The following is a 26,619-nucleotide window of genomic DNA, read 5'->3' as shown; positions in this document are numbered from 1 at the left end:
TTGCCCGCACTATGGGGTTAATCCCGATGAAGACGTCTTGCGTTGTGCCGTTGCGGAGGTGGTGAAATATTGTTTTGGGTCCTTTGATAGCGCGACGTTGCTGGCAACTCCCAGCGTCCGCCCCGCCTGTCTGCGGCCTTTCATAAGAGATAGATCGGTGATTCCCAAGCTCTATTGAGCCCGGCCATATATTGGACACGCCACCAAACAAAAATGTCAAAAAGTGTATCTCGAGATACATGCTGGAATAACAGTGGGACTGTTTCTTGAACCGATCGGATTTTAAATTCATCCTCACGGGGAAAGTCGGGGCCCACGACGACGTCAGCATTTTTCTGTCCACCGATTGGTTAGTCAGAGCAAAACTTGACGAGCAAAACACGTCTGTAGCCATCTGCACACATTTATTATGTTTTAACACCAGAGATTGGTCTTGGTCTCCAGACCACTTTTGCAGGTCTCGGCCTTGTCTCTGACTCGGTCTCGGACAGGCCAGACTCTGGATTTTCAGTCGAGACCGGTCGAGACCAGCACTGACCTGCTATTCTTCAACTTCATTAAACCTGGTACAACAACAAAACCTTCAAGTCATGTCTTACTCACAAAAATAACTTTCAGCTATATGCAAAGCCGTTTGGGCACTAGGGAACTAATAGGGATTTTCCACAAAATGTACTACTATGACAGTAGTTCTCCTAGTGCGCCGAATCGCCTTACTAGTAAGCATAGTAGTGCATGGACCGAAGCTGGATATCAATCATATTGAAAAAAAAAAATGGTCAAATGACTTCACATACATTTGATCCTGTGTTGCAATGTGACGCTTGGCGCTTTGTTGATGTAGTGCAGAGGTTGCTCCGCCAGAGGGCGCAGTGGGGGGCACAAAATGAAGTCAGCCAACTGTGAAGACTGGTGCACAGGTGGCACCGTGCAAGTTCCATACACGCACGCACGCAGACAAAACAAAACGACAACAACAACAATGAAACAATATCACCATGGATACAACAATGTGACTTTAAACATATGGTTACTGATGAAACTCTTATTGCTCAGGACACGTTTTAGTCACATTACTATGAAAGAGCCAAACAAGCTTCACTTGAAACCCTAAACCAAGTTTGAAACCGTAACCCTGGCTTGAAACCTTACTGAGAAACCCTAATTCTAAAACCCTAACCCAGCCTTGAAATCCTAATTTGAAACAACCAACTGTTGCTGGAAACCTGACCCTGGCTTGAAACCCCAATTTGATTGAAACCCTGACCCTTGCTTGAAACCCTACTTTCAAAACCCCGAATGAATGAAATATGAGAAGGTAATAAAAGTCTGCGCTAGATAGAATAAAAATGCTGATAATAATTTAGCGTGCGGGGAGCTGCAGGATGTGTTGGATCCGTGGGAGCCCCTCGCACGGTGCGGTCTTATCAAGTGGAAGCGCGTGAATCATTTTAAATATTACACAAACATGCATTTGTTTCAATGTAGCAGCAGATAAGAAAAGAAAATACGCTTAAGTCGTACATTACGTCTTTATCTGTGTTCCAAAAAAGATAGATCTCTCTGCGCGTGTGTGCGAAGTTCAAGTCAAATTTCCGGAAGACTTGACGTGAACTTTATTGAGTTGACAGCGCTGCCAACGTTCCCACGTGGATTTTTCATGTGTTTGCTTTGCAATCCCGCAAATCTTCGCACAATCTGCAAAGAATAAAACAACTTATTAAGTTAAAAACAGTAATTTCCCACGAGCATCCTCTCTCCAAATGCTTCTTTGGCTCACAATCATGTTCTTACTCTTTTTTTTGTTTTCTTTTCCCCCCCCTTAACGTCCTAATGAACAGAATGAGGATTTGATGTTCTCCACTCGCATCACTCAGAGGAACCGTGTGTGTTTGTGCATGCGCGTTGGATGCAACTATGACATTAAATGAAGCTGTAATGATGCTTAAATTACAACAAAATATATATAAATCATGTTGTATAGTACACATGCGACAAAAAAAAGACTTTTTTAAATGACTTCATATTATGTAAACGTTTTAGCAACAAATCTTAGTAACCAATGTCGTGATTTGAAAAATGTGTACCTTCGCTTTGATATACATTAACATGAATTAACATAGGTTATAAACATTTGTTATAAATATATTTTCAAATCAATGGTGTGTATTGATGTTTTGCACAGTGATGATAAATACAAATAATTCTAAATCATTCCAAATATTATACTACAAACTTCATGATGAACTGTGCCCATTGTTTTATAATAAGTACCTATGTATATGTTATCGTAGGTTGAAAATGCTCGTATTTGCTTTTGGCTGACACTATGAATATGTTTTGCCTCTAAAATGATCGTATAATAATATTGAGCATGCACATTAGACTCAAAACGCTACATTTGCCTTGAAAATGCAAACATTTGCTTCGCAGTGAAAATGCCACATTTTGCCTTGATAATGCTCTATTTTTCTTGTGTTTCAGGCTGAAAATACTATGTTTAGCCTTCAAAATGGTATATTTTGCTTGGATTTTATTCTCAAAACGCTATATGTTGTCTTTAAATACCAGCTTTGCATGTATTTTAGATTCAAAATGCTATATATTGCCTTAAAAGTAGTAGCGTTCGCTTGTATTTGATACTCAAAACGCTATACTTTGTCTAGGAAATGTTTGATATTGCTGGTATTTTTCATCCAAAATATTATATTTTGCCTTGTAAATGCTAGATCTTGCGTATTTTACACTCAACATGCCATATTTTGCCTGTAAAATGCTACATTCGTGTTGGTTTTTACATAGAAAAATCTATATTTAGCATTGAAATTCTCTACTTTGCTTGTACAGTATCGTATACTGGAAGTTATATATGAATATATTACAGGCCTTGAAGGAGACGCTCAGTCGGCGTCTCAAACAAATGACAACGGAGGGTCAAATGTATCTCAGTCGCAGTAACAACGTATCATAAAACGTCGAGAGGTGCAGAACGGGAGCCGTAAATCAGCCGTCCTCGCCTCTTCATCGTCTTGTCCTCCTCCTCGGCAGACTCCTCAAAGTTACCGGCGGACTTTGACCTCGTCGGACCCGGTCGCCATCCAGACGCAGTCCACGTCGCACGCTCGCAGAAACGACTATTCTGGAAGAAACGACAAAAGGCAAGAGTGTTAAACTATAGGAGATGGAGTGCAAAACACAAGCGATTGTAAGCACTTACAAGACAAAATACAACACTTTGATTGTAAACGACGAGCAAAACGCATGGAGCATTTTCACGTTGTAGACGTAATAGAAGCAGTAGTAGATAGTATAAAATATGAGCAAAATCTAGCATTTTGAGTATTAAGTGCAAGAAAAATATATACAAACAGAAAAAAGCATCTTAAATGCAAAATCTGACTGTAAAATAGGAGCAAACTACTGCTCAAATTCAAATAAAAAAAAAAAAAGCAAATTGAAGCATATTTAGGCAAAAATGTATCATTTTGAGCGCAATGCAAGCATCATTTGGCATTTTGAGGGTACAATTCAGAAACAAATACAGCATTTTCAAGGCAAAAAAAAATTCCAAGATTTTGAACATGAAATAGCAAATTTCCATTTTCAAGGAAATACATGCCATCCTTCAGTGAACTACAAGCATAATATAGTATTTCGAGCGTACAGCCCCCAATTCCAATGAAGTTGGGATGTTGTGTTAAACAGAAATAAAAACTGAATACGATGATTTGCAAATCATGTTCAACCTATATTTAATTGAATACACGACAAAAATAAGATATTTCATGTTCAAACTGAGAAACTTGATTGTTTTTAGCAAATAATCATTAACTTAGCTTCCCAAAAAGCTGGGACAGGCTCATGTTTACCACTGTGTTACGTCACCTTTTCTTTGAACAACATTCAATAAACGTTTGGGAACTGAGGACACAAATTGTTGAAGCTTTGTAGGTGGAATTCTTTCCCATTCTTGCTCAATGTACAGCTTCAGCTGTTCAACAGTCCGGGGTCTCCGTTGCCGTATTTTACGCTTCATAACGCGCCACACATTTTCAAATATAATAAATAATAATAATAAATGAGCAGGGGCGTCCATGAAAAAGACGTTGCTTGGATGGCAGCATATGTTTCTCCAAAACCCGTATGTACCTTTCAGCATGAATGGTGCATTCACAGATGTGTAAGTTAGCCATACCATTGGCATGGTCCTCTTTCCTCTTTGGCCCGGAGAACACGATGTCCACAATTTCCAAAACATAATTTGAAATGTGGACTCGTCGGACCACAGAACACTTTTCCACTTTGCGTCAGTCCATCTTAGATGAGCTCGGGCCCAGAGAAGCCGGCGGCGTTTCTGGGTGTTGTTGATAAATGGCTTTTGCTTTGCATGGTAGAGTTTTAAGCGTCACTTACGGATGTAGCGCCAAACTGTATTTACTGACATTGGTTTTCTGAAGTCAGTTTTTGATGCAGTGCCGCCCGAGGGATCAAAGGTCACGGTCATTCAATGTCGGTTTTCGGCCTCGCCGCTTACATGCAGTGATTTCTCCAGATTCTCGGAACCTTTTGATGATATGATAGTGTTAGTAATGATAATAATAGTGTACGCAGCATTTTGACAGTCAAGTGTCAGTATAATATTTGGAGGTTTTCAGCTTGGCATGGCCGCCAGGGCTTGGGGGCTTTCCAGAGGATCAGGAAGGTGTCACGTGCAAAATGGCAAAAGGGAGCATCTCAGCATTTTCGCACATTTATTTTACATTCAAATATAGAAGCGCACCATAAGAAGCCATTTCAAATGCACATGTCTGTGTAAATGTGTGTGTTGCGGTCTACACGCGCACACACACGCAGATGGTCCTTCTGCTGCCTCGCGCACAGCAGACCTTGAGCGCATCCCTCCGCAAACTCAAGCAGAAACTTCACTCCACGAGTTCCATCTTCCATGTGTCATGTTTTTCTCCGACGGTCTTCAGCGAACGCACTGGAGCGGAGGCAAAACATAACAAGCGAACCATGAACCCAAATCCTGGCTTAAAACCTTCATTTGAAACCCTAAACCTGATTTGGAAGCCTACTTTGAAACCCTAACATTGGCTTGAAACCCTAACTTGAAAACACGAACCTGGTTTGAAACACTAACTGAGACCTAAACCCCAATTTTAAACCCCGACCTTGAACACTAACGCGCTATTGAAGGAGCACTTTGCCGCCGAGCGCACTCGGAGGCGCGTTTTGTTGGTTTAGCCGCCGCGCGAGCGCTAGCCTTTGCCAGGCGTACCACTAAGGAAATATTTGGCTCCCGCTTTGCGAGACAAAATGTCTTCTCCTCTTTCCCCTCCTTCGCCGCACTCGGCGAGCGGCAAAAAACCTAGAAACTAAACAGTGGAGAGGATCACCATTGATCCCTCGTCTAAGCCGCGCTCAATCGCGCTTAAACGGGCCGGCTTCTCCGAGCACGGGAACCGGCGCAAACCTTTAAGTCCGCAGCTAATGCCGCCTTAATCGGGACGCCGCGATACAAGCTACTAGCAGAATGAGGCCCCTCACACAGCCACCTTTTTGAAACCTGAACATGAAACCCTAACTCTGGCTTGAAACCTTAATTTGAATACCATAACCCTTGCATGTGCCCCTGAAATCAAACCTTTGTTTGAAACCCTACCCCAGTCTCTCAACAACTTCATTTGAAGCCTTCACGTTTGTTTGAAATCCAAACCCCGGCTTGGTAACCTGATTTAAACCCAAACAACAATTTGAAGCGCATGACTTAAAACCTTCCTTGGAAACCTTATCCCTTGTTTGAAACCCCAACCCTGGCTTGGAACATGACTTTGAAAATCTAACACTCGCTTTAAAACCTTCATTTGAAATCCTGAACCTGGGTTGAGCCTCTACATTGAAAACTCAACCCTTGTTAGAAACCCTGACTGAGATTTGAAGCCTTACCTGAAACACTAGCCCTGGTTTAAATAGCTAAATTTGAAACCTTAACCCTGGTTTGATCAACTTTACAGTCACCTTGAAACGAGCAACATGGCAAGTGGCCACCATCTTTGTGAAATTTTCTAAAAACATGGAAATGCCCCCCAAAAATCATGCCCCATAACAAATCAACAATTGATGACTCATCAGTAATGTTCCACTTGTGCTATTTAAATCAAGTTTTAAGGGTAAGTGACACTGTCTGAAACGTCACGGTCATTTTGACTCGTCGGAATTTTGCCCAGGACGAGCTTATTGGTGGATATTTTGAACTGGAACTGAAACCAAAGAGTCGGCGAGATGTGTCGAGGAATAATCGAATTGTCGTGTTTTATTCTAACTTGAATGCATTTTTGACCAGATTTTATATTGCACAAAAACGTTCCCAAAAAGGCCTGAAATTGTTATAATATCGATTATGGATCAAAAAATAGCAACATTTTTTTTTTTCCTGTATGTCTGTGCAGATTCTCAGTCATCCAGGTTGTTGTAACCCGCAAAGATTAAATCAAGGGAAGTGAGGAATTTGTTGTTTTGCTTTTGGCAATTATGCTGTCAGGCTAACGATACATAAAAGAACCTATCCGACAGTGCACAGCTTGATTTCGCTCTCCGTTTTGCTGCAGTCATTCTTTTCCCTTTGAAAAAAGTGTCTTGACATCAGCCTCCCTTCCTCGGCAAAGCGGCCACCTCCCGATTCCCGGTCGCCCCGAGACGAAGTTGACATTTCCTCCCCCTTGCGACTCCCTGGCCTCCCCCTAATCCAATCAGCGAGGCCCACTTTTTCCAATATACTGGTGGTCTCATACTCTGACTTGATCCCTGCAGCTGTGCCGGACCGCTCATTGGCAAGCTTAAGTCCTGCGCAGCGCCTCTGATCATGTATTTCAATATGAATGGGACCAATAAGGGGGTGGATTAGGGCTTAGTTACTTTGGAAATCCGAGGCCCCCCTTTGATGGCCCTGAGTTCGGGCGACAACCGCGGAGCCCTGCCCGGTCGGCGTGGCGTGGCGGCGACGACGGCGGCGGCGCCACCTGGCAGTCCAATGTTTGCTCATATGCGCTCATTAAACAACACCGCGCCTGGCACCGTCGAGCGGCACCGAGCGCCGGGCCCCCGATGGCGAGCGGCGGCCCCGGCCAGATGGCGCCGCCGTCGGAGTGCCAGGTGGGACCCTCGCCGCCGTCCGCCGCTCGTGAGACGCGTCGCGGGCGAGGGATTTGAGATTGCGCGAGGTGAGCGAGAGAGGAGAGAGCGGACCCAGAGTGTTGCCAAGGAGGACAAACAAACAAAACAAATTCAAAGCAAACTTCCAGCAGAGAACAATCTTGAACACCTTTCCTGGTCTTCAATATTGATGATGCCACTTTGGCTCCGTTAGGGTTCAGTAAGAATTGTTTCGTTGTTGCTGCTAGCTAGTGCCACTTTTTGAGAGGTCGCCGGTGTCAGATCCTTGATTTGTTTGGACGCCGGATGCCCCGCCGGACGTTTAGCTTCAGCCAAACGAACCAAAATGATGGATTCGTTTTCCACAGCATTGTTATCTTCTCTCTCTTCTTTTCAGGATCATTTGGCCAAGGGTTTCACAGCGGTGTTGGGTTCGGAAATTTGGACTTTAAGACTGGCACGAGTTTCAAGGCGGGTTTGGAATTTCAAATGATGGTTCCATGACAGGGTTAGGGTTTTAAACCTGGTTTAGGATTTTAGAGTAGAGTTTCAAGCCAGGGTTAGGGTTTCAAGGAAGGCCTAGAATATTTAATTACGGTTTCAAACAAGCGTTATAGGTTCAAATTAGGGTTTCAAGGCAGGGTTAGGGTTTTAAGGCCAAGGTTAGTGTTTCAAGCCTGGTTTAAGGCTTTCCAGTTTTCAAGGTTTCAATTTGGGGTTTCACACACGGGTTACGTTTTTCGATGAATGTTAAGGTTTCCAAGTAGGGATTCAAGCCAGGGTTAGAGTTTGAAGACATGTTTGGAATTTCAAATTATGGTTTCAAGCCAGGGTTAGGGTTTCAAGGAAGGCCTAGAATATTTAATTACGGTTTCAAACAAGCGTTATAGGTTCAAATTAGGGTTTCAAGGCAGGGTTAGGGTTTTAAGGCCAAGGTTAGTGTTTCAAGCCTGGTTTAAGGCTTTCCAGTTTTCAAGGTTTCAATTTGGGGTTTCACACACGGGTTACGTTTTTCGATGAATGTTAAGGTTTCCAAGTAGGGATTCAAGCCAGGGTTAGAGTTTGAAGACATGTTTGGAATTTCCAATGATGGTTTCAAGGTTAGGGTTGCAAATTGGGGTTTCATACTGGGTTATGTTTTTCAATCAGGCTTAAGCTTTCACGTTATGCTTTCAAAAAATTGGTTAGGGTTTCAAATTGGGGTTTCACAACTGGGTTACATTTTCCAATTATGTTCTCAAGCCAGATAGAGGTTTCAAGTTAGGCTCAAACAGTGGTTAGGGATTCAAATTGGGGGGGTCACGCCTGGGTTACGTTTTCCAAGTAGGGTTTCAAGCCAGAGTTAGGCTTTCAAATTAGGGTTTTAAACAAGGATTTCAAGCCATGAGTTACGTCTTCAAATTCGGGTTTTCAAACTGAAGTCAGAGTTCAAGTTAGGGTTTCCAATTTGGGCTTCAAACCTAGGTTCGGCTTTCAAATAAGACTAGAATGATTGCCTCGCGATGCAGGTCGCGCGTGCACGATGCAGCCTTGTACACTTTCCCTCGCCAAAGTTGCATACCCAGACTAACAGCAGCCGCTTTTGAACTGTCAACCGCGAGGAAAGCGTCGGGCCGGGGTCCAGGAAAATGTTGCTTCTGGCCTGGCCTCCCGCGCTCTCCAACTTTGGAAGGTCTTTTGAAGGCGCTCCTGGCATCTCGGGGTCCCTTCTTTTTGTGCGTGTGAAGTGCTGGAGGTGATTCATTTTTGTTTTCCCTCCTCTGTGGGAGAGGAAGCCCCCCCCAGCTGATCCACTGTGAGCCTTCACTTAATCCCCAAGCGGGTCCAGCCCAGCTCTCGCCGTTTCCTTGTGTCGGGGTACGTCCGACAAGAAGCCACGCTGACCGGAGCCCTTAAGAGGCGCCGGTGAGGTTTTGTTCACGCTAGACAAAGTCCGTCCGTGGTGGTGCAGAGGAAATGAGAGCCCGTTGAGTCTTTTCACACTCGGCGGAAGACGAGCGACCACATCTATTGCCCGGTCACCCTGAAATACGAAACATAAATAAAAGCAAAACAAATTAATACAAAGAATAAGAATAAGAAGAAGAATACATTGGATTAGGATTTCTAACTGCAGTCTCAAACCAGGGTTACGGTTTCACAGCCGAGTTTCAAGCCTGGGCAAGGATTCCAAACAAGGATTAGAGTTTAGGTTAGGGTTTTCAATTCCAGATTCAAGGCTCGGCTTGGATTTCAAGACAGGGTTAGCTTTTCAAATATCGGGTTCTCAAACAAGATGTTTCGAATTAGGGTTTCAAGCAAGGAGTAGGATTTCAAATTAGGGTATCAAGACAGAGTTAAGGGTTTCAAACTAGGTTTTCAAGCCTGGTATTGGATATCAAACAAGAGATTGGGTTTCAAATTAGGGTTTCAAGGGTTAGGTTTTAAATTAGGGTTAGTTTGGTATTAAAAATCGGGGTTCAAGCCAAGTTTAAGGTTACAAGTGAAGGTTTCCAATTCGGTTTTCAAGCCAGCATGAGGGTTTCGGGCCAGAGTCAGGGTTTAAATAAGGGATTCTAGCCTAAGTTAGGGTTTCAAACCAGCGTTATGGTGTCAAGTTGGGGTTTCAAACCTGCGTTAGGGTCTTAAACCTGGATGCAGTACTATGGCACTCCATACATGCAGTTGTACAATACTGCGGGGTCTATTGAGGACTCCCTTTGTGGCCACGCGGGCGTCAAGGAGACGGCAGGTGCGGTGGGAAGGCGTCGTGTTTCCCGTGCGTTGTAAAAACGCAGCTGTCCGTCTGCAGCGCGCCGGCCTTCCTCGTCGCCTCGTCGGCGTCGGCGTTTGCCGGCTCGCAAACACTGGCCGACGCTCGCAAACGGGCAGAGCGGCGGGGAGCGTCGACGCGCTCGGCGACCGGACGGGAGCGTGCTGACGGCAACGGGACACCGCTGAGATATTTAGCACCTACCCCCACAGCAGTAAACACCGGTACGCAAAACACAATCGGGAGAGGGACGTCGGTTTCTACTACTACTACGTCTATTACTATGACAACTACAGATGTGATGATGACTATTACTGTTCCTACTACAAAGACCATGACTACTACGACTATGATGATGACAACTAATACTACTACAACGACAACTATGATGACTACTACTTATACAATTACTATGACTACTACTACCACTACAACTATAACTACTACTACTATTACAACGACTAGTAGAACTATGACAACTAGTACTGCGGCTTGGACTACTGCTACCACTTCAATGGAGTGCCGTTTCACCATTTATCTGATATCCAGTTTAAGGTCCATGTACTAGTACGCTCATTGTCCTCACTGTTAAGACAATTTGACGCACTAGTAGAACAACTAGGGCGTACTAGAACAACTACTAGTTACTCGTCAGGCAAAACTGGACTAGTAGACATCTGGGTGCTGCTAGTACTAGTTAAATGCGAGATGTTAGCTCGTGGAATTTGACAGTGTGACGAGTACTTGCTGTTTGACAAAGATGCGGTACGATAATGCCTCAGACTTACGAGGCTGTAGAGCGACAAGACTAGAGTGCTGCAGGGTTGACAGTACTGCACGAGTGAAGTACTATGGCAGTTATAGTGAAGGAGGAATTAGTTGTAGTGTTGTTTGAGTCCCTGCTAATCCTCTGCTGATTAGTGGAATTCTCATCAGGCCTCTTTAAGAGCCAGCGAGAGAGCGGCAGAGTGGGAAAGTGAACACATGTACGCACACACGCACACAAGAATACAAGGCCCTCCCCCCAGCAAGGGACTCTCTCCGGCCAGTGAGACCTGAGGTCACCTGATTTGGCCGCACTAATCCCGCGAGATTAGCGCTCTCGCTCGCTCGCTCGCAAGCCCGAGCACCCAGACCTGGTATATCCCGAGGTGAATGTCGGCAGATTCCATCGGAGTAGCGGGCTGGGTTATTATATTCACAAGGCCCCTTGCCAGTGGCGGCGGATAAACAGGCGCCGTGCTTCTTTTGAGCCTTTTGGCCGTCTCAGGTTTTTCAATCTCCGCGTAATGTGTATGTGTCTAATGAAGGAGGTCACCTAACGAAACCCTGGTGCTCGTTGAGCCGATGGAGATGACGAGTTGGGGGGATGATCGTGGAGGATTGTTCACAAAAAAATGTCCAGGTCTCTCTTTTGCCACGCCATTTCCTTCGGGATATTGTTCAAAAGCAATAGGATGCTCGATGTAAGGTGCAGCATTAGTGCTGGAAAGTTTCAAGAGCACCTGGTAGTACATTTTGATCGATTTGACATGACAACTTCAGTCGCTTTGTCCATTTCATGGCCAGTATTTGCCTGAAATCATGTGAAAACCAAATAGGTTTCCTGGGTGGTGAATATGTTTTCAGAATTCATAGTGTTCTTGTTGAACAACAATCCATGGAGGTTTAAGGAAGATCCGTCGAAAATGATGACTAATTTGATTGTTGAACTCAAAGATACCTTGTCCCTTTAATGTCACATATCATTCAAAAGCAGTAGGTGCCTTGCTTAGTAAATGTTATTTTTCTAAAATCTATAGTGGTCTTGCTGTAACATATACAATAATCCCGGGGGGGTTTTAAGGATCAATCCAAAATGGGATCTCAGCTACCTTGTCTACTTTATCGTGGATGTTTATGTAGGATATCATCCCAAACCAAAAGGCTCAAAATCCACAGTGTTGTTGCTCTAAAATAGGACAACATAATCCCTGGACATTTCAAGATCTGTCCAAATGATGACTAATATGATCATCGATCTCAAAGATACCTTATCCATTTTATTTTAGCTGCCATTTAGAATGAATAAGTAAAAAAACCAAAAGCAAAAAAAAGCATTCACTGGATCTTCCTTTTATTTCGGTAAAACGTATGTCACAGATAATTGTTTCAAACGTTCCAGGGCGCACTACTGAGTGACTTTTCGTGGATGTCGAAATTTGCTCATAAAGTTGGAAAAAAATGTAATAAAAAGAGCTCCGTCATCCATTTTACCCATCAACGTGAAATTCTGCGGTTATGTCTATCAACACAGGACGCATGTAAAAGTCTCAGGGACCGATGCCTGAAATGAAACAGGAAGTCGGCCATTATGATTAAAAGCAGCAAATTCTAGGAGGAGAAAACGGAGAAGGAAAATGGATCCAAAGGTTCTATCTCAGACAAATCCTGCGAGGTTGCCGGGATGACAAGTAGTCATCGAATCCAGTTCACACATAAGGATTCTTATGTGTGCATGGAGCTTTTGGAGAGGAACCCCCCCCCCCCCACCCCCAAGAGACGTAGGCCACAGCAGTGATGAATGGACTGCTGTTATCTCTACTGTAGATGGCACTGTTAACCTTGACTTGAGGGAGGGAATTGTCGGCGTCTGCTCCTCGTTAGAAGGGGAGGAATTCATAATAAAAGTGGGGAAGAAGGGGAGACGGGGGGAGTCCAATAACAGTAATTATCTCAGTCATCACATCATGTTGTGTTAACATGTTAGCTCCACGGGGAACAAAAACAACCCCGCGGACAAAAGCGTAGGTAGAGGCTTGTTTCTTTTTCCTTCATCTGGTGTTTTCTTCAAGAAATGGCTAGCGAGGAAGGAGAGGGGTGGGAGTTCGGTGAAAGGTGAGTATGTTATTGTAGCCGAGTCAGGAGGAGGGCAGCGTGTCGCTCGCACGCGAAGCTCCGACCCAAACGGCCGGCATTCGTGACGCGCACTGACGGCGAGTGAATTGCGCCGACCGTCCATCTGGAGACGAGGGATGACCTCAGTGTTGTTTCCAGCTCCAGGCCAGACAAAACACGGCGGTGAAGCTTCATCTGGTCGTCGCATTGTTCGCCCCAGACAGGAAGTCCGATTCGGGTCGGCGTGGAAGCACACGTGATGTTTGCAAACAGTGCCCCTCCGCTTCATATTGCGTCATATGAACTGATAGACAGGGATTGAGGGACCGGCCCTGTCTGGTGACCCTCGCTCGAACCCTCAAACAGTCATTTGGGTCACTTTCCCTTTTGAGTCACCGAAGCCTAATAGGAGGCAGGTGCCGGGAGATGGCAATCTTATCGATTCCGCTGGCTCATCAGTAGTTTCAATCCGGTGACGAAGTTTCGACCAAATTTAGCCTTCGTATGCTACTTCCGTGGACGGCTACACAAATGAGTATATCCCGGGAAAAGGAAAGGTCCATATCCGAATCATCGGTTCTGCTAATTCATCAATCATTTCAGTCTCCTCCAGTGATCACACAAGATGGCAAATTTGCCAAAGTTATAAAGTCTTGATGACTGTGAGAGAAGGAAAATTGTCCTGGGAGTTAGCATAGCTGGTCATTAGCGCTAGGTTAATATTTGCTCAGCAAAGCGAACGCCAGTTGCTCTGTTTGATGACGTTTTGAACTGTTGTCCTCGCCGTAGGAACTAATTTGTTTCAGCCGTGGGGGGGAAACGGAGGAAATCAGTGTTCTATCTGTTATTAAGACCAGAACCATTTTGAAGGCTTTTCCACGCGAAAAATACACAAAATCACAAAACTCTTGTCGTAGGATGACACCCAAAAATTGCCTCGGTAAGTAGTCGGTAGTCCTTTGAACATTCGGCCCCTGCAGCGAGTTTCACTCAGCGACATGACATTTGGTAGGCACGAGAAGACCCCAAAAAGTCAAAGAAACCATGCCCGTCTGCCGTGTTGCTTCGAGGCTGCCATTTTCGAGTGTTCCTTGAAAGATGAACTTGTCCGAAAGATTTTGTCCAATTTCTACTAAATGTTAGTAGATGATAGTCGATAATGTTGTGGCGATCTAGGGTTTTTCAACATTTCAGTTTCCCAATTTTTCTGGGGGGGCGTGGCTAACACAGTGACCCTCCTCGGCCCCGCCATGAGTCGCCCCTCCCCCACTACATAAGAACTTGAGCGCTTTCAGTCACATCAGTGGTTATCCGGCCCGATTGTGAGGTGCAGTTAGCTAGGTATCTATGCCTACACGCCGAAAATATATCTTCCCTTCGGATAGTACGCTGGCGTGGTCGCTTTAATGCGCCTCGTTGTCGCCGCGACGTGTGCGCACAAGTCACTCAAAGAAAGATGGAAGAGCAGGGAGGGGGGGAAAGTAATTTTAGAAAGAAATCCAACATGACAGCCTGTGTGTGGAAAGAAGCTTTGGGCGAGCGTGGTCGCTTTGGAGCGCCTTGTTGTCGGCAATAATCATTTTTTTTAATTCCGACTTGACAGCCAGAGTGAAGACTGGGGCTTCATGTTGGCATAGCCGCTTTAGAGCGCCTCATCGTCGGCTGTGAGTGCGCGTGATTTTTCACGATTTTGCAGCCTCATTTTAGACACTTGACAATTGTTTTCAATCATTTCTAATTTGGGCGGCTTGTTAACAACACACTTCTCTGGTGTGTCAAATTTAGAAGACATTTCTTTTCACTCTACAGGTACTTTAAGCTCCTATACTAACTAGACGGATGGACAAGACTAAATTGTGAGGAATTTGCGTTTTCGGAATTGCTTGTGGGTGGATCCATCCATCTATTTTCCGTACCGCTTCCCCTCGTGGCAGAAAAATAGAACGACTCACCATTAAACAAGAAATTCTAGTAACTCAACCAAATTCAAGTAACTCAACCACAATATATATATATATATATATATATAATTTTATTGATTTGAAGGCAATTTCACTCAGCATCTTGATATTTGGTAGGCATGTCTATCATGAGTAGAGCCACAAAAAAGTCTCAAGAAGCCATGCCCGAAAAGACACAGGACGTCTGCCATTTTGGTTAGAAGTAGCCATTTGAAGGTCATTTTTGCTATTTACAGGGGCTCCTTTAGAAGTGAACTTCACTTAGAAGACCATCAAGTGCGTTTAGGAGTGTATTTGTCAAGTATAGGAAGCATATAGACAGGAACCCGCAGCATTTCTTCCAACGGAGTAACCCGAGCAAGGCAATTACATGTGAGCTCAGCCTCACACTCGGAGGGGTCACCACCCAGGGGAGGGCGGGGGTCTCCATTGAGGTTTGCCCATTAAAACATCATCAAACGCGGCGTTTATTTAAAGAGACATTGGAATCTCCAGCGCTACTGTTGACACTGCCTCCGCTGGAGAGCAAAGAAAATACAGTTTGGAAATCAAAGCGCGATCAGGGCCGCACTTCTTAAGCAAATACATGTACATTGGGGAGGCCCCCCCGAGTCAACGTGGCCCCCTCAAATTCGAATTGTTTTTTTTTTTATTTCCATCGTGACAGTAAGATCTCAATCTATTTTGAGTGGGTGATCCAAATTTTCAGGTTGTACTTTTGAACACTGAATTCAGACCGAATGGCTTCGGTGGCTCAGATTAAAAAAGGGCAGAATGCTAACATGTTCTTGTTTCTTTTTAGTGAAAAACATTCTTCAGTCCTTCAGCTGTTTCTATGACTTTATATTTAATAATCAATACAAGAGGGTCTCACTGCTAAAATCAAAGATTAAAAAAAAAATGCTAAAAATGTTTTCTTTTTTTTATTAATAACTCATTTCTGCTTGTAATGTTCAGTCCTCGGTTTTCATTTTATATGTTATAGTCATAACCCTATTGATTTTGATCATCAAAATTATATCTTTATAATAATCAATAATGGTCTTAATTTAATCATAATCGCTTATAATCTTTTAGCTTTTTACTTTTTTTCCCCAAAACTATTTTATGCTTAAAATTGCAAAAAGACAAATATACAAAAATAATAAGTACAAAATAAAAAAAAATAATCACTCCTTTGGGTTCTTTTCTTTTTTATGTTAAAACAATAATCCTATTTATTTGGAATATTAAACACAAGGCAATGCTAATGTTTTGTCGTGTTTATATTTACATCACTGACAATCCAACACAGGTTGGCCAAAAATGGCAAACTCCAATCAAAAACAGCCCATTTTCCACTCAGCTTGTCACAGTTTTCCTCAAGAACAATGATCTGCTGTCTGCGACACTTGTGCACACGGCGGAGGGAAGATGTTGAACCATCACCACCGTGCAGATAAATCAGTCAACACCCGCAGGACCCCGGGGGGGCCCCCAGCCGCATGCTCACCTTATCTGGAATATTCCACTCCGATAGCGGCTTTGCTCTCATCTAATTGTCCTGTCAGTAATTCGTTAGGGTTAGATATGTGTGTGTGTGTGTGTGTGTGTGTGTGTGCGCACGGTGTCTTTGTTGGCGCCGGCTGGCTTGTGCGTGTGTGTGTGTGTGTTCTGAATGCAAAGTAGAACTTTTGCCTGCCAACATTGGAAGCATTAGGAGAGGCTCAATCAAATGCATCTTTCTCTGAATTAGGCTACGCTCCAGCATCCACTTGTGGGACTTCTTCCTTGTGAGCTTTCAGCAAATAGAACATAGGCGGTTAGTAACGGCCATATCGGTACCCCAAACGCTGTGGTCCGGTACTAGTTTGTCTTTTTTTTTGTTTTTAGGAAAGTGGAACATCTATTGTTAATTTACTTTTTTTGTAAAGTGCAACAGCTGCAGTGTGTCTTATTTTCGGGAATGTACAAGCTCAAAATCATCTTCTATTTAGGAAAATGCATACGACATAGGTGGTCAATAGATACTCGTCGTATGCCGAACATCATGGTCAGGTATTACAACCCCAATTCCAATGAAGTTGGACATAAATAAATTCAATGATTTGAAAATCACGTTCAACCTATATTTAATTGAATGCACTACAAAGGCAAGATATTTAATGTTCAAACTGACGAACTTGATTGTTTTTAGCAAATAATCATGAATTTAGAATTTTATGGCTGCAACACATTCCAAAAAAGCTGGCAGAGGTGGCACAAAAAAGTGGAGGAATGCTCATCAAACGTCCCACAGGTGAACAGGTGGGCGCCACGATTGGGTAGAAAAGGAGCTTCCCTGAATTGTTCAGTCTTTTTTGTTTAATTGTTCACAAGCAAAGATGGGGCGAGGTTCACCTCTTTGTGAACAAGTACCTGAGAAAATAGTCCAACAGTTGAAGGACAATGTTCCTCAACGTACAATTGCAAGCAATTGAGGGATTCCATCATCCACGGGCCATCATATCATCAAAAGGTTCCGAGAATCTGGAGAAAACCGACATTGAATGCCCGTGACCTTCGATCCCTCGGGCGGCACTGCATCAAAAACCGACATCGACGTGTAAAGGATATCACCGCACGGGCTCAGAAAACCAATGTCAGTAAATACAGTTCGGCGCGACACCCGTAAGTGACACTTGAAACTCTACCATGCAAAGCAAAAGCCATTTTTCAACCACACCCAGAAACGCCAGCCGGCTTCTCTGGGCCCGAGCCCATCTAAGATGGACCGATGCAAAGTGGAAAAGTCTAGCATCAAAAGTGCAAGCCTAGTTTGTCTTCTTTTTAAGAAAGCACAACATCAGAATGATGTCTTCTTTTTAGTAAAGTGCAACATCAATAGTTTAGTTGACCTTTTTCTGAAACAAACAACACGTACGTGTGCAACTGCAGCAGTTGGGACTGTTTGAATCATCATGCTAAAAAACACCAATGGTATTTTTTTTATTGACGTCTGCCACCAGCGACTGAGCCGCACTGTGTTTGTCTGCGCAGTTGACGTGTAGCTAGAGCGCAAGGCGTTTCCACTTTTATAGGCGTTTATACCCAATATCTTCCATCCTGGATACTTGGTGCACACCTCTGCACCGTACTGAGAAATCCGAATACATGTACCGTTACATCCCGACTGGTTAGCAAACATTAACGGAGGACAAAAGGCTGGCAGAAAGCACTGGAATGCCGTTCAAAACGCCACTCGTGCGCTTGTTTATTGTGTCTTCTTTTACTTGACCCGAGCTCCTCGAAACACGCCCCCGCCCTCCCTCCCTCGCCTGTCCGCCATCAATCAGGTGCGCGGAGGGCGGGCACCAAGGGTAATTTGTCAGCCGTTAACCACCGACCTCTTTTGACCTGCCACTCGCGAGAAATGTCTCCAAAATGAGGAAGATATCAATGTGACACATTAGTGAGGAACGATACTTTTTTTTTTGGGGGGGGGGGGGGGGGTCGTGATTCATTTTCTAATTCCTAAAAAAAAATACATTTTCTTATTGATTTATTTTTTCAATTTGTATAATTCGGCGACAAAAGGCCTGCTGCTGCTTCTTTATTATTATAATTCAAAGCACAACTCTGCGGGCAAATGCTGTATATGCCGATGCATATTCATGTGTTTAACGTACACACGTGAATTGATAATGATGCAGCAGCAGCGGCGGGCAGAATGCAGCCGAGCTCATTAGCTAGCGTTACCATGACAGTGAATGCAGCGCGATGTGTGGCTCAATGTCACGCGGAAACAAAGGAAGCTACTAAAAATGCGTAGTTATCATTATGAATTATTGAGATTCATGTAATTTCATGTATAGAATCTATATAATTTATACAATTCGTATAGAGTCAACTTTATCTAAGATTGTTACATATTATAATATTTTTTTTTAATTATAGAATTGCATATATATAACAAATAACATTCCAAAAATAGAATACATGAGTTGACTTATTTAAAATCATTAAAATATGATTACAATATCATGCATTTGTTTGATTATCTATTATTGGGGGACAATTATTTTTTTTGTCATACCAACACCACTTGTAAAATAATTAAAAAAACTCAAATATGATGACATTATAACAATACAATGTGATTGTTTGATCATATAATTTAAAAGTTACATTTAAACATTATATTAAAAATGTGTATCTGTTGGTCACTTTAGTTGAAAATCTTTTAGAATTAGAACATAATGGAATTGTTGTATAATTGAATATAACATAATATTTAAATTGTGTAAAATTTGTGAATCAACTTATTCTAAATTTCTTTTACAATGTATTAAGTATAAAGTATTTTATTATTATATTTTGCATTCCAAGTTTTAGTATATGAGTCAATTCAGAAATAACTATATTGTAAAAATATCGTGTGATTTCATTAGTTCATATTTTTGTCTTTCTGGTACAAATTTGAATATAATATAAAATCAAAATATTACATATTATTAAAACAGCTTTTAATATAATTATATACAGTATATTATACATGTGAAAAGCGTATAATATGGGAGTCTACTTTGTTCTAATATTGTAATACAGTGCCTTGCTTTCAAATGTACTCAATAGAAAGTAGAATATCGTAAAATTGCGTGTGTGATCCGTCAAGAGTTGACTGCACTGAATGAAAATGTGTGTACAGATACGCTGTCCATTTTATTAGGTACACCTTCACATTCTAGTTCGATCCATTGCTGTATAGAAAATGCACATCAGGATGACCTTCTTCAAATCGAGTTTGACTTTTTTGTTTTTTACCCATTGGGATTTGCTGTATTTCTCCTGATCCCAAACATGTTGGAGAGAAATATATTTCTAGTTACTCATCATGTCTGTTTCTTAGCGGAAATTAAATTCACCTGTCGCTCGTTTTAAAAAATATTCGCAAAAAGGTCTCAAATATCGTGACCAAATTGCTAAATTGGCAACACCGATTGTGCTACTCAATGCTCGCAGCCCTGTTCTTAGTGTAAGCAATGCACAGCAGCGAGCGACAACGGATACAGTTCAATTCGGTTGAATTTGGTTAAGTTCATTTATATTAAACGTTAGGAATATTTACATTTCCAAAAAAAAAAATCCCAAAGTATTTGGGGTAACCACGGTAGTAAAATACCAAATTGTGTTTTTCCTTTTTTGTCTGTGTCGATTCTCATTCATCCAGTCCGAAGGTCGAATCGAGCCCCTCGACCCAACGAGTTTGAGAAGCGCTGCCCTAAAGCGCTTCCGAAATGTCGTGACCAAATTGCTGAATTGGCAACTCTGGCTGCGCTTTTGTAAACTAGGTCATCTCTGTTCGCAGCCATGTATTTATTGTAAGCATTGCACAACAGCTAGAGAAATGCTTTGAACTACAGTAACCAAAAAAGACAAATCAAAAAAAAAAGAAAGAAATCATCCTGACAAATAAACAATTCAAATGGCCCAGCCCGACTGACAGGTACACGGAGCATTTGGTTCCCACCTCTGTCTTCTTATCTCTTCTGTCACGTCCAGTCAGAACTTTAACAAGAAGCAGCTCCTGACGCTGGAGAGTTAGACAAGCAGATGCACTGTGGCCTGGCCCTTTTTTTTGTTTTGTTTATAACTTTTTAATGATTTTCTGCCACGGCTGTCATCTTGGACAGGCGGTGGCGAGACGAGACGAGACGACAGGACGGGACGCGCTGTTTGCGTGGCGTGAGGCTTTCACTCTCTTCCTCAAACAGATTGCAATTTATTCCTCTGCAGTTTGTCCGTCAAGACAGACTCTGACAACTTAATCCCGCGCTAATCCGCCGTGTTCAGCCTTCCTTGTTGGCGCTCATGCCAAAAAAAAAAATAAAAAATGCTCCCTGCCAAATCCCATCGTACCTGTCAGCCCGAACCCTTCCGCCGGGAGCCCCGATGGGGGGCACGAAGGAGAGGTGGTGGGGCAGGCGGAGGGGGGGATTTAACCCCTGCCTCCCTCACTATAATCCACTGTAAACAGCCAGAGCCTTAGAAGGGCTAACTGCGCTAATCAAGCCGCAAGCTGGCCCAGTCACTCTCATACACAGTGGCCTAAGAACTAGAGACTAGAGATTTGAGTGGCTACTGCACAGAATGCATGCATGCGTGTGTGCGTGTGTTTCCCAGTGACTAGCTGCCTATGCCCCCCAGGGAGGAGGACGGTGGCAAAAAAAATATGAATGACCCTCTTCACCATGACCCATCCCCCCCCGCCCCCCCCCCCCCCCCCCCCCCCCCCCCCCAATGTCAGAAGTAGTGTTCCCTGGAAAGTCGGAAAAAAGATGCTGCTCCTCAACACCGACACGAAATTGGATGGACAAAAATGTCTCAAGGACCGATGCTCTAAATTGAACAGGAAGTTGGCCATTTTGGTTTCTAAGCAGCCATTTGGAGCAAATTCTACGGCTCGTACTTTGACAAACTCCTGCTAGGGAATTTGTCCAAATGAGCCCAGAATCCAAGAAGCCCAAGTATGAAAGCTGCACTACTACAAGGGCTTCGGGGGGCAATCCCTGCAACACGCTCTTCTGCGAGCCCACTGGAGGGACTTATCAACTCCATGTCACGTCGCCAGCTCATGACTTTTTATTTTCCTTTTTTTCAAATGTTTTATCTGCAGCGCTATTGTGACACACATTTGTCCAGAGCTTTCCCACAGCCCCCGAAGTTGGAAAAAGCCACGCACGTGGGGCTAGTGCCCATATTTGTGCATGGCATCTGTGTCATCGGCCACACGTTGGACAAGCTGGAAGAAGAGCCTGGTGGAAGGTGGCTGCATAGAATGCCCACCCAGCCTGCGAGACAGAACCGACGGCAACGTGAAGACGAGCGGGGTTGGAACATCGAACCCTCTGTGAAAGTCCGTCATGGGTCTGCCTGCTCGCCTGTCACGTGACGCGATAAAGGGGTCTACCCTCTGGTCTTCAAAGTTGAGCCGTATTGCAACAGCTGGCAAGCAAACCCCAAAGAAGAAAAGAACTGAGGGACAATAATGTTGCTTAATGCAGTACAGTCCTGCTATTTGCGCAACTTCGGTTCTTGAAGACAACCTGTGTAAAAAAAGAAAGAAAGTGCAGACATTTAATATTTCTACATTTGCTTTGTCCCGGTCTCCCGCCATGGGCTCCGCCGGTCACCTGGACCGGGAGGAAGTGCTTCGACCTGTTTTGCCGAATGCGGAAGTTGATTCCACATAACCCCGACAATAGCTTTGTGTGCAACTAAACAGGCCTCGATTTCACGAGGAACTTTGTAATTAAACTGAAACAAGATCATCATTTCAGAAGACAGTATATACATTTTTGGAGAAATATTTGTTTGTCGGTGTGCCGTCCATAAAACATTTCGCATTTAGCCTTTTTTTGTTGTTGTTCCAAACCACTTGACTCGCTTTCGCTTCGCCAAAAAATGCTGAGGCACTCCACTACACCCCACAAAAATGGCCGCCACCCGTCATAAAACACTTAATCCCATCAAGCGGATATTTTTTGGGGAGTGAGTCACAAATTCCTTTCACTGATTTAGGACCATTGGTTGAGTTCTCCTTGGTCTTTCTTCCTTTTCCACTGTAGTGTGTCACCGTCAGAAGCACTGAGAGAACGTGAAAGGAATTTCAATGAGGCTTGAAGACGAGCAGAGAATATCAAGTGAAAATACGAGCCCCTCACTTTGATTTTGAACCTTCTCCAGCATGCAAGTATGACTGTCAGTTTAGAATATTTACATTAATGGGGATGATGTATGTATGTACTGGACATAACCATAGGGTATATAGTGATATTTACAGGTGATTAGGGGGCATGGTATCATTGACATAATCTATGTGCACAAACTATTACATTTGTAATAGTTTGGGCTAAGCAATCCCACCCCAAGAGGTTTGAAGTAGTCATTTTAATTTGACAGACTCCGACTGATGATGAGCCCTAACAGAAATAGGTATAGACAGTTGTCTCCCTGATTTTGTGCCGATCAGTAAAACTGGAGTCGGGGCATATTTTTTTCGAAACGGGGTGTTCATTTTGACAGATGATGGTCGAGATGCCTAAAATAGACACGTTTTTACCAGGATGTTTCTGGAAAGTCTAGGCACCCGATTGGGGGGAAGAATGACCATAAACACATCGGTTCCAAGAGGGCCTGAGCATCGGCCATTTTGCTCTCAAGCAGCCATTTAGTGCAATTTCCAGGGCTCGCGCTTGAATGAAGTCCTGCTCAGGAATTCTTCCTAATGAGCCCCAACAAGCATGCATCCCAGACATATGCGCCACCCAATTTTGTGTCGAATGCTGCAACTGGTGTTGGGGCAACTGTTTTTGCATTTTAGGGAGCGTGGATGGACATCCCTAAAATACATACCAGGATACACACAAAAACTGGCGCCTTTTCAAGCATTAGAATAATGATCAACACAGTGATTCCAAGAGTGTTCGGGCTCTAAGAGTAATGGATCCCTGTAGAGAAATCAGTGCTCTGTGTTTCCATCAATGCCACTCTAATCTTTATAATATCAACCTAATGCCAATGAGCCAGTGAGCTTTTTTACGCTCTTGTAATGAAGGCCGGCTTCATCTTACTCGGGATCAAGCGCTCTAGATGCACTTCATTCTCCCGCTAAGTCGCTCTCAGAGGCGGGATCAGAGCACCGGGATTCTCTCCGTGTTTGCTCGTCGGGGCCACCCGATATTCATTAATCATTTAAAAAAAAGCCGGCGAGGCTTCGGGCTGTGTCCGTTCTGTCAGCGAGGCTTTTGTCACAGTTTCCACTGGTGGGCCGGTGGAGCCTCTGACCTTCTGCTTTTATTGGGGTTCTATTGCAGGAATGGCAGCACGGTTTGATTTACATGAGGGTTGGGGAAGGAACGCCTGGCAGGATTAATAAGAGGTGGCAGTCCGATGGGTTTACAGTTCTGAGAAGGGGGCATGAAAGGTTGCGCACTTTGAGCGAGTTGCCGTCCCAAGTATTCCGGTGGGCATTAGCGGGTCGTCCGTGGTGGTGGCCCCCCTCGCTCGCCTCATAAATCAAAATCTCCAATGGCCCCCCGAGCGTCGGCCGCATAGCAGACTTACGGAAGGATCTTCGGCGGCCCAGATTAGCCTCGTGCTCTCACTGGACCTTAAATCGCCGTTTGTTCCCAGTTGGTGACCTCGAGCGTTGACGTTGTAAAATAAACACGACGGCGGAAAACTTTCCCCCCTACAAAAAGAACAATGAAAGTGAGCACAAAGCACAATAGCTGGTGGGGTGGGGTGGGAGGCCTCCACATTTAGCCCCCCGAGTGACTCCACACTAGCAGCTGCTTCAAAACACAAACTCGCCATGTAATCCCGCGGGCATTCCGGGGCGCAAACCAAACAGCACCTGCACCAGCCATCCCAAACCTTGGCCGGAGTTGGGTTCTATTTAGGGTGAGAGCACAGAGGGGCTTGATCCCTTAACAAAATAAATGCTTGACACATAATCCCCCCTTCACCACAGAAGTTCGTTGTGTTGGAGTCAAGGATGATCTACAACGGGGAGCGGTGACGTCCACGGCGAAGACAGGCCATTGTCAGTCGGGATGGCCCCGCTTGCCGGCATGATGGAACCCGTGGCCTATTTAGGGAAAATCCGCTTTAAGGTTGACATTTGGCCCGACCCCGTTGTCATTGGCCCGGCGCGTCGATCCCTCAAGCGTGGTTCTGCTGCGCTTTGGAAAGGTCCCCCCAAAAGCCCACCGCCCCTTCGTGTGTGTTTTGTAATGCGTCAGTATTACCGGAGGCTCTACAGCCGTGTTAGCGGTAAGCCTCCGTGACACTGGTCCACTTCGTCGCTCATCCAGAGATTACGTTCAAGTTCAGACCACTAGGTTTGCATTTTATCATTAATCACAGCAGGCCACAGCCTTGATGTGTTCGAGTGGTTCTAATCAACGGCACGGCTTGATTTTTGGCTACGTTTCCTTGGTCAAGTGTGTGTATTTCCCATACACATGCCCAGTCGACGTGTGAATGGTCGGGAAAGTGTCAGAAAGAGTCGAGTAAGAAACATGTGACAACGTATGACGCATGTTTTTGAGGCCTTGCCCGATATTGTGTCGGGCTAGTCTTGTTTTTGAGTCGAGGCGGTTCCGAAACACACAAGGCTTGTTGTTGTCCATGATTACATTTATGTTGCACGTTGTGTCAAACTAAAGCGTGACTGGGACGTCCGCGAACCTCAAGTAAGCATTACCCGGCGTCTCACCAGGATATGCTAGCATGCTCTTCCTGATAATTATGCGATCATTTCTCTTGATTCTCCGCGTCGAAAGAGCCTCTGTTTACTTAAACAACTCCTCAGTGTCACAAAATCCCTTGCGGCTGACGACGTTTCAATTTTCTTCTTCTCTAATGGAGAAGAATCGGTGGAAGTGATATCGGCAATTTAGTGGTGAATGGTATCATTCCAACTCAAAACGGACCATGTGTTATGGAAAAAGCCTTTTTATAATGCTAAAATGTTAATCGAGGGGCCACTCCGAGTGTCTGTCAGTTGCCCCCCCCCCAACCCTTTACTGGGACGCTACAAATGTTTCATGGTGATGATGATGATGGTGATGATTTTCGCACAATTCTGCTACCTAGCAAACACACAACCAACTAAATAAAGCAACAAACGTTTGACGTTCAAAACAATGAATTGCGCCCTCATGCTTCGGTGCTCGGGTGGGGTAATGTGAGGCTAGACCATACACAGGGGGACTACTTCGGGAGGCACCCACTCCCTCGGACTCTGCACCTCCTCAACACCCGACCTCCAGCCGCACTTTGACCGCCATTGCTCCGCTCTTTAAACAAGAACGGCCGTTACAAGCCATGCGAGTACAGTAAAAAAAGAAAATTTATGGTGGGACACGTGTGTGCAGCCCCCCGACCCCTCTCCTATAAATCATTTGACCTCGTCTCGGGGTTGACCATGGATCTACAGTATGTTAGCATGACAACGTATGCTCCTTGCATCGCAAGGAGGGCGGCATTTAATGTGCGCGGGGGTTGACTGGCGACAGTTAAGGGGGGGGGGGGGGGGGGGGGGGTAAATGATGTAGATGGATGGTGCTAAGCTCAGGGTGGAGCCATCAGGCAAAGCGTCTCCCCCGCTTCTCCCCAATGAATCACAGCAGCTGGCAAGACGGAAATGCACCGCAACAGTGAATGCATTGAGAATGGGAACCGGTCAGTGTTTGATAATGCATAGAATAACACGAAGAGCTGCTTCGAATGGAAACCACATGCTGCGAGAACCTAATACGCTGTAAGCTACTCGAGACAGACAAACCTGTGACTCAGACTACCGCCAAGCATAAAAAGAAGCACGATCAGTCCAAGAGTGTGCTCAGAATGATCCAATAAATGGTCAAAACTTTCGTGACGACTCGACCTGGCCACATTTTAACGTAGACAGCGATGATGTGCCATCGAGTGACACAAATGGATCCCTCAGGAGCTGTTGCAACATGCCTCAACTTCACTTCCAAACTTAAAGTACCTCTGCAATTGCTGCATTCGACAAGAGCAACCGTCAACACTGTCATTCGCATGCCAGACCACTAGTTGGCAGCGTAACTCCCACTTCAACAAGGCAAATGTTTTCTTTGGATGATGGTGATGACTCTTAAGACTAAGAACATAACACGATCTGGTTGCAAGTGCAGCGTCCAATACTTTGGTTCAATTTATCATCCGTTCACCATCGGAGGCTCGCTTTTCCACTATTAACTGTCGGCCGCTTTATGAGGAAACTGTGAGATCATGCAAACGTGGGTGATAGTTAAGAATATTTATGGCCGATCTGCCTGCCTGCTTCTCTTATAAAATTGACATGTCATCAACAGTGCATAG

General features: G+C 44.3%; 1 long non-coding RNA gene across 1 annotated transcript in view; it reads right to left on the bottom strand.

Annotated features, from left to right (window-relative positions):
- Positions 1 to 397: 397 nt before the first annotated feature.
- Positions 398 to 26,619, bottom strand: part of LOC133484650 (uncharacterized) — a 76,096-nt gene continuing 49,874 nt past the window's right edge. The window contains exon 4 of the long non-coding RNA XR_009790455.1: positions 398 to 3,139. This is a non-coding gene — a long non-coding RNA (uncharacterized LOC133484650). The remainder of the gene's footprint in view (positions 3,140 to 26,619) is intronic.

This window comes from Phyllopteryx taeniolatus, chromosome 10 (assembly GCF_024500385.1).
Source record: "Phyllopteryx taeniolatus isolate TA_2022b chromosome 10, UOR_Ptae_1.2, whole genome shotgun sequence".
Lineage (NCBI taxonomy): Eukaryota > Metazoa > Chordata > Actinopteri > Syngnathiformes > Syngnathidae > Phyllopteryx > Phyllopteryx taeniolatus.
The sequence above is the reverse complement of the archived record's forward strand: the minus strand, read 5'-3'. Positions and strand labels throughout refer to the sequence as shown.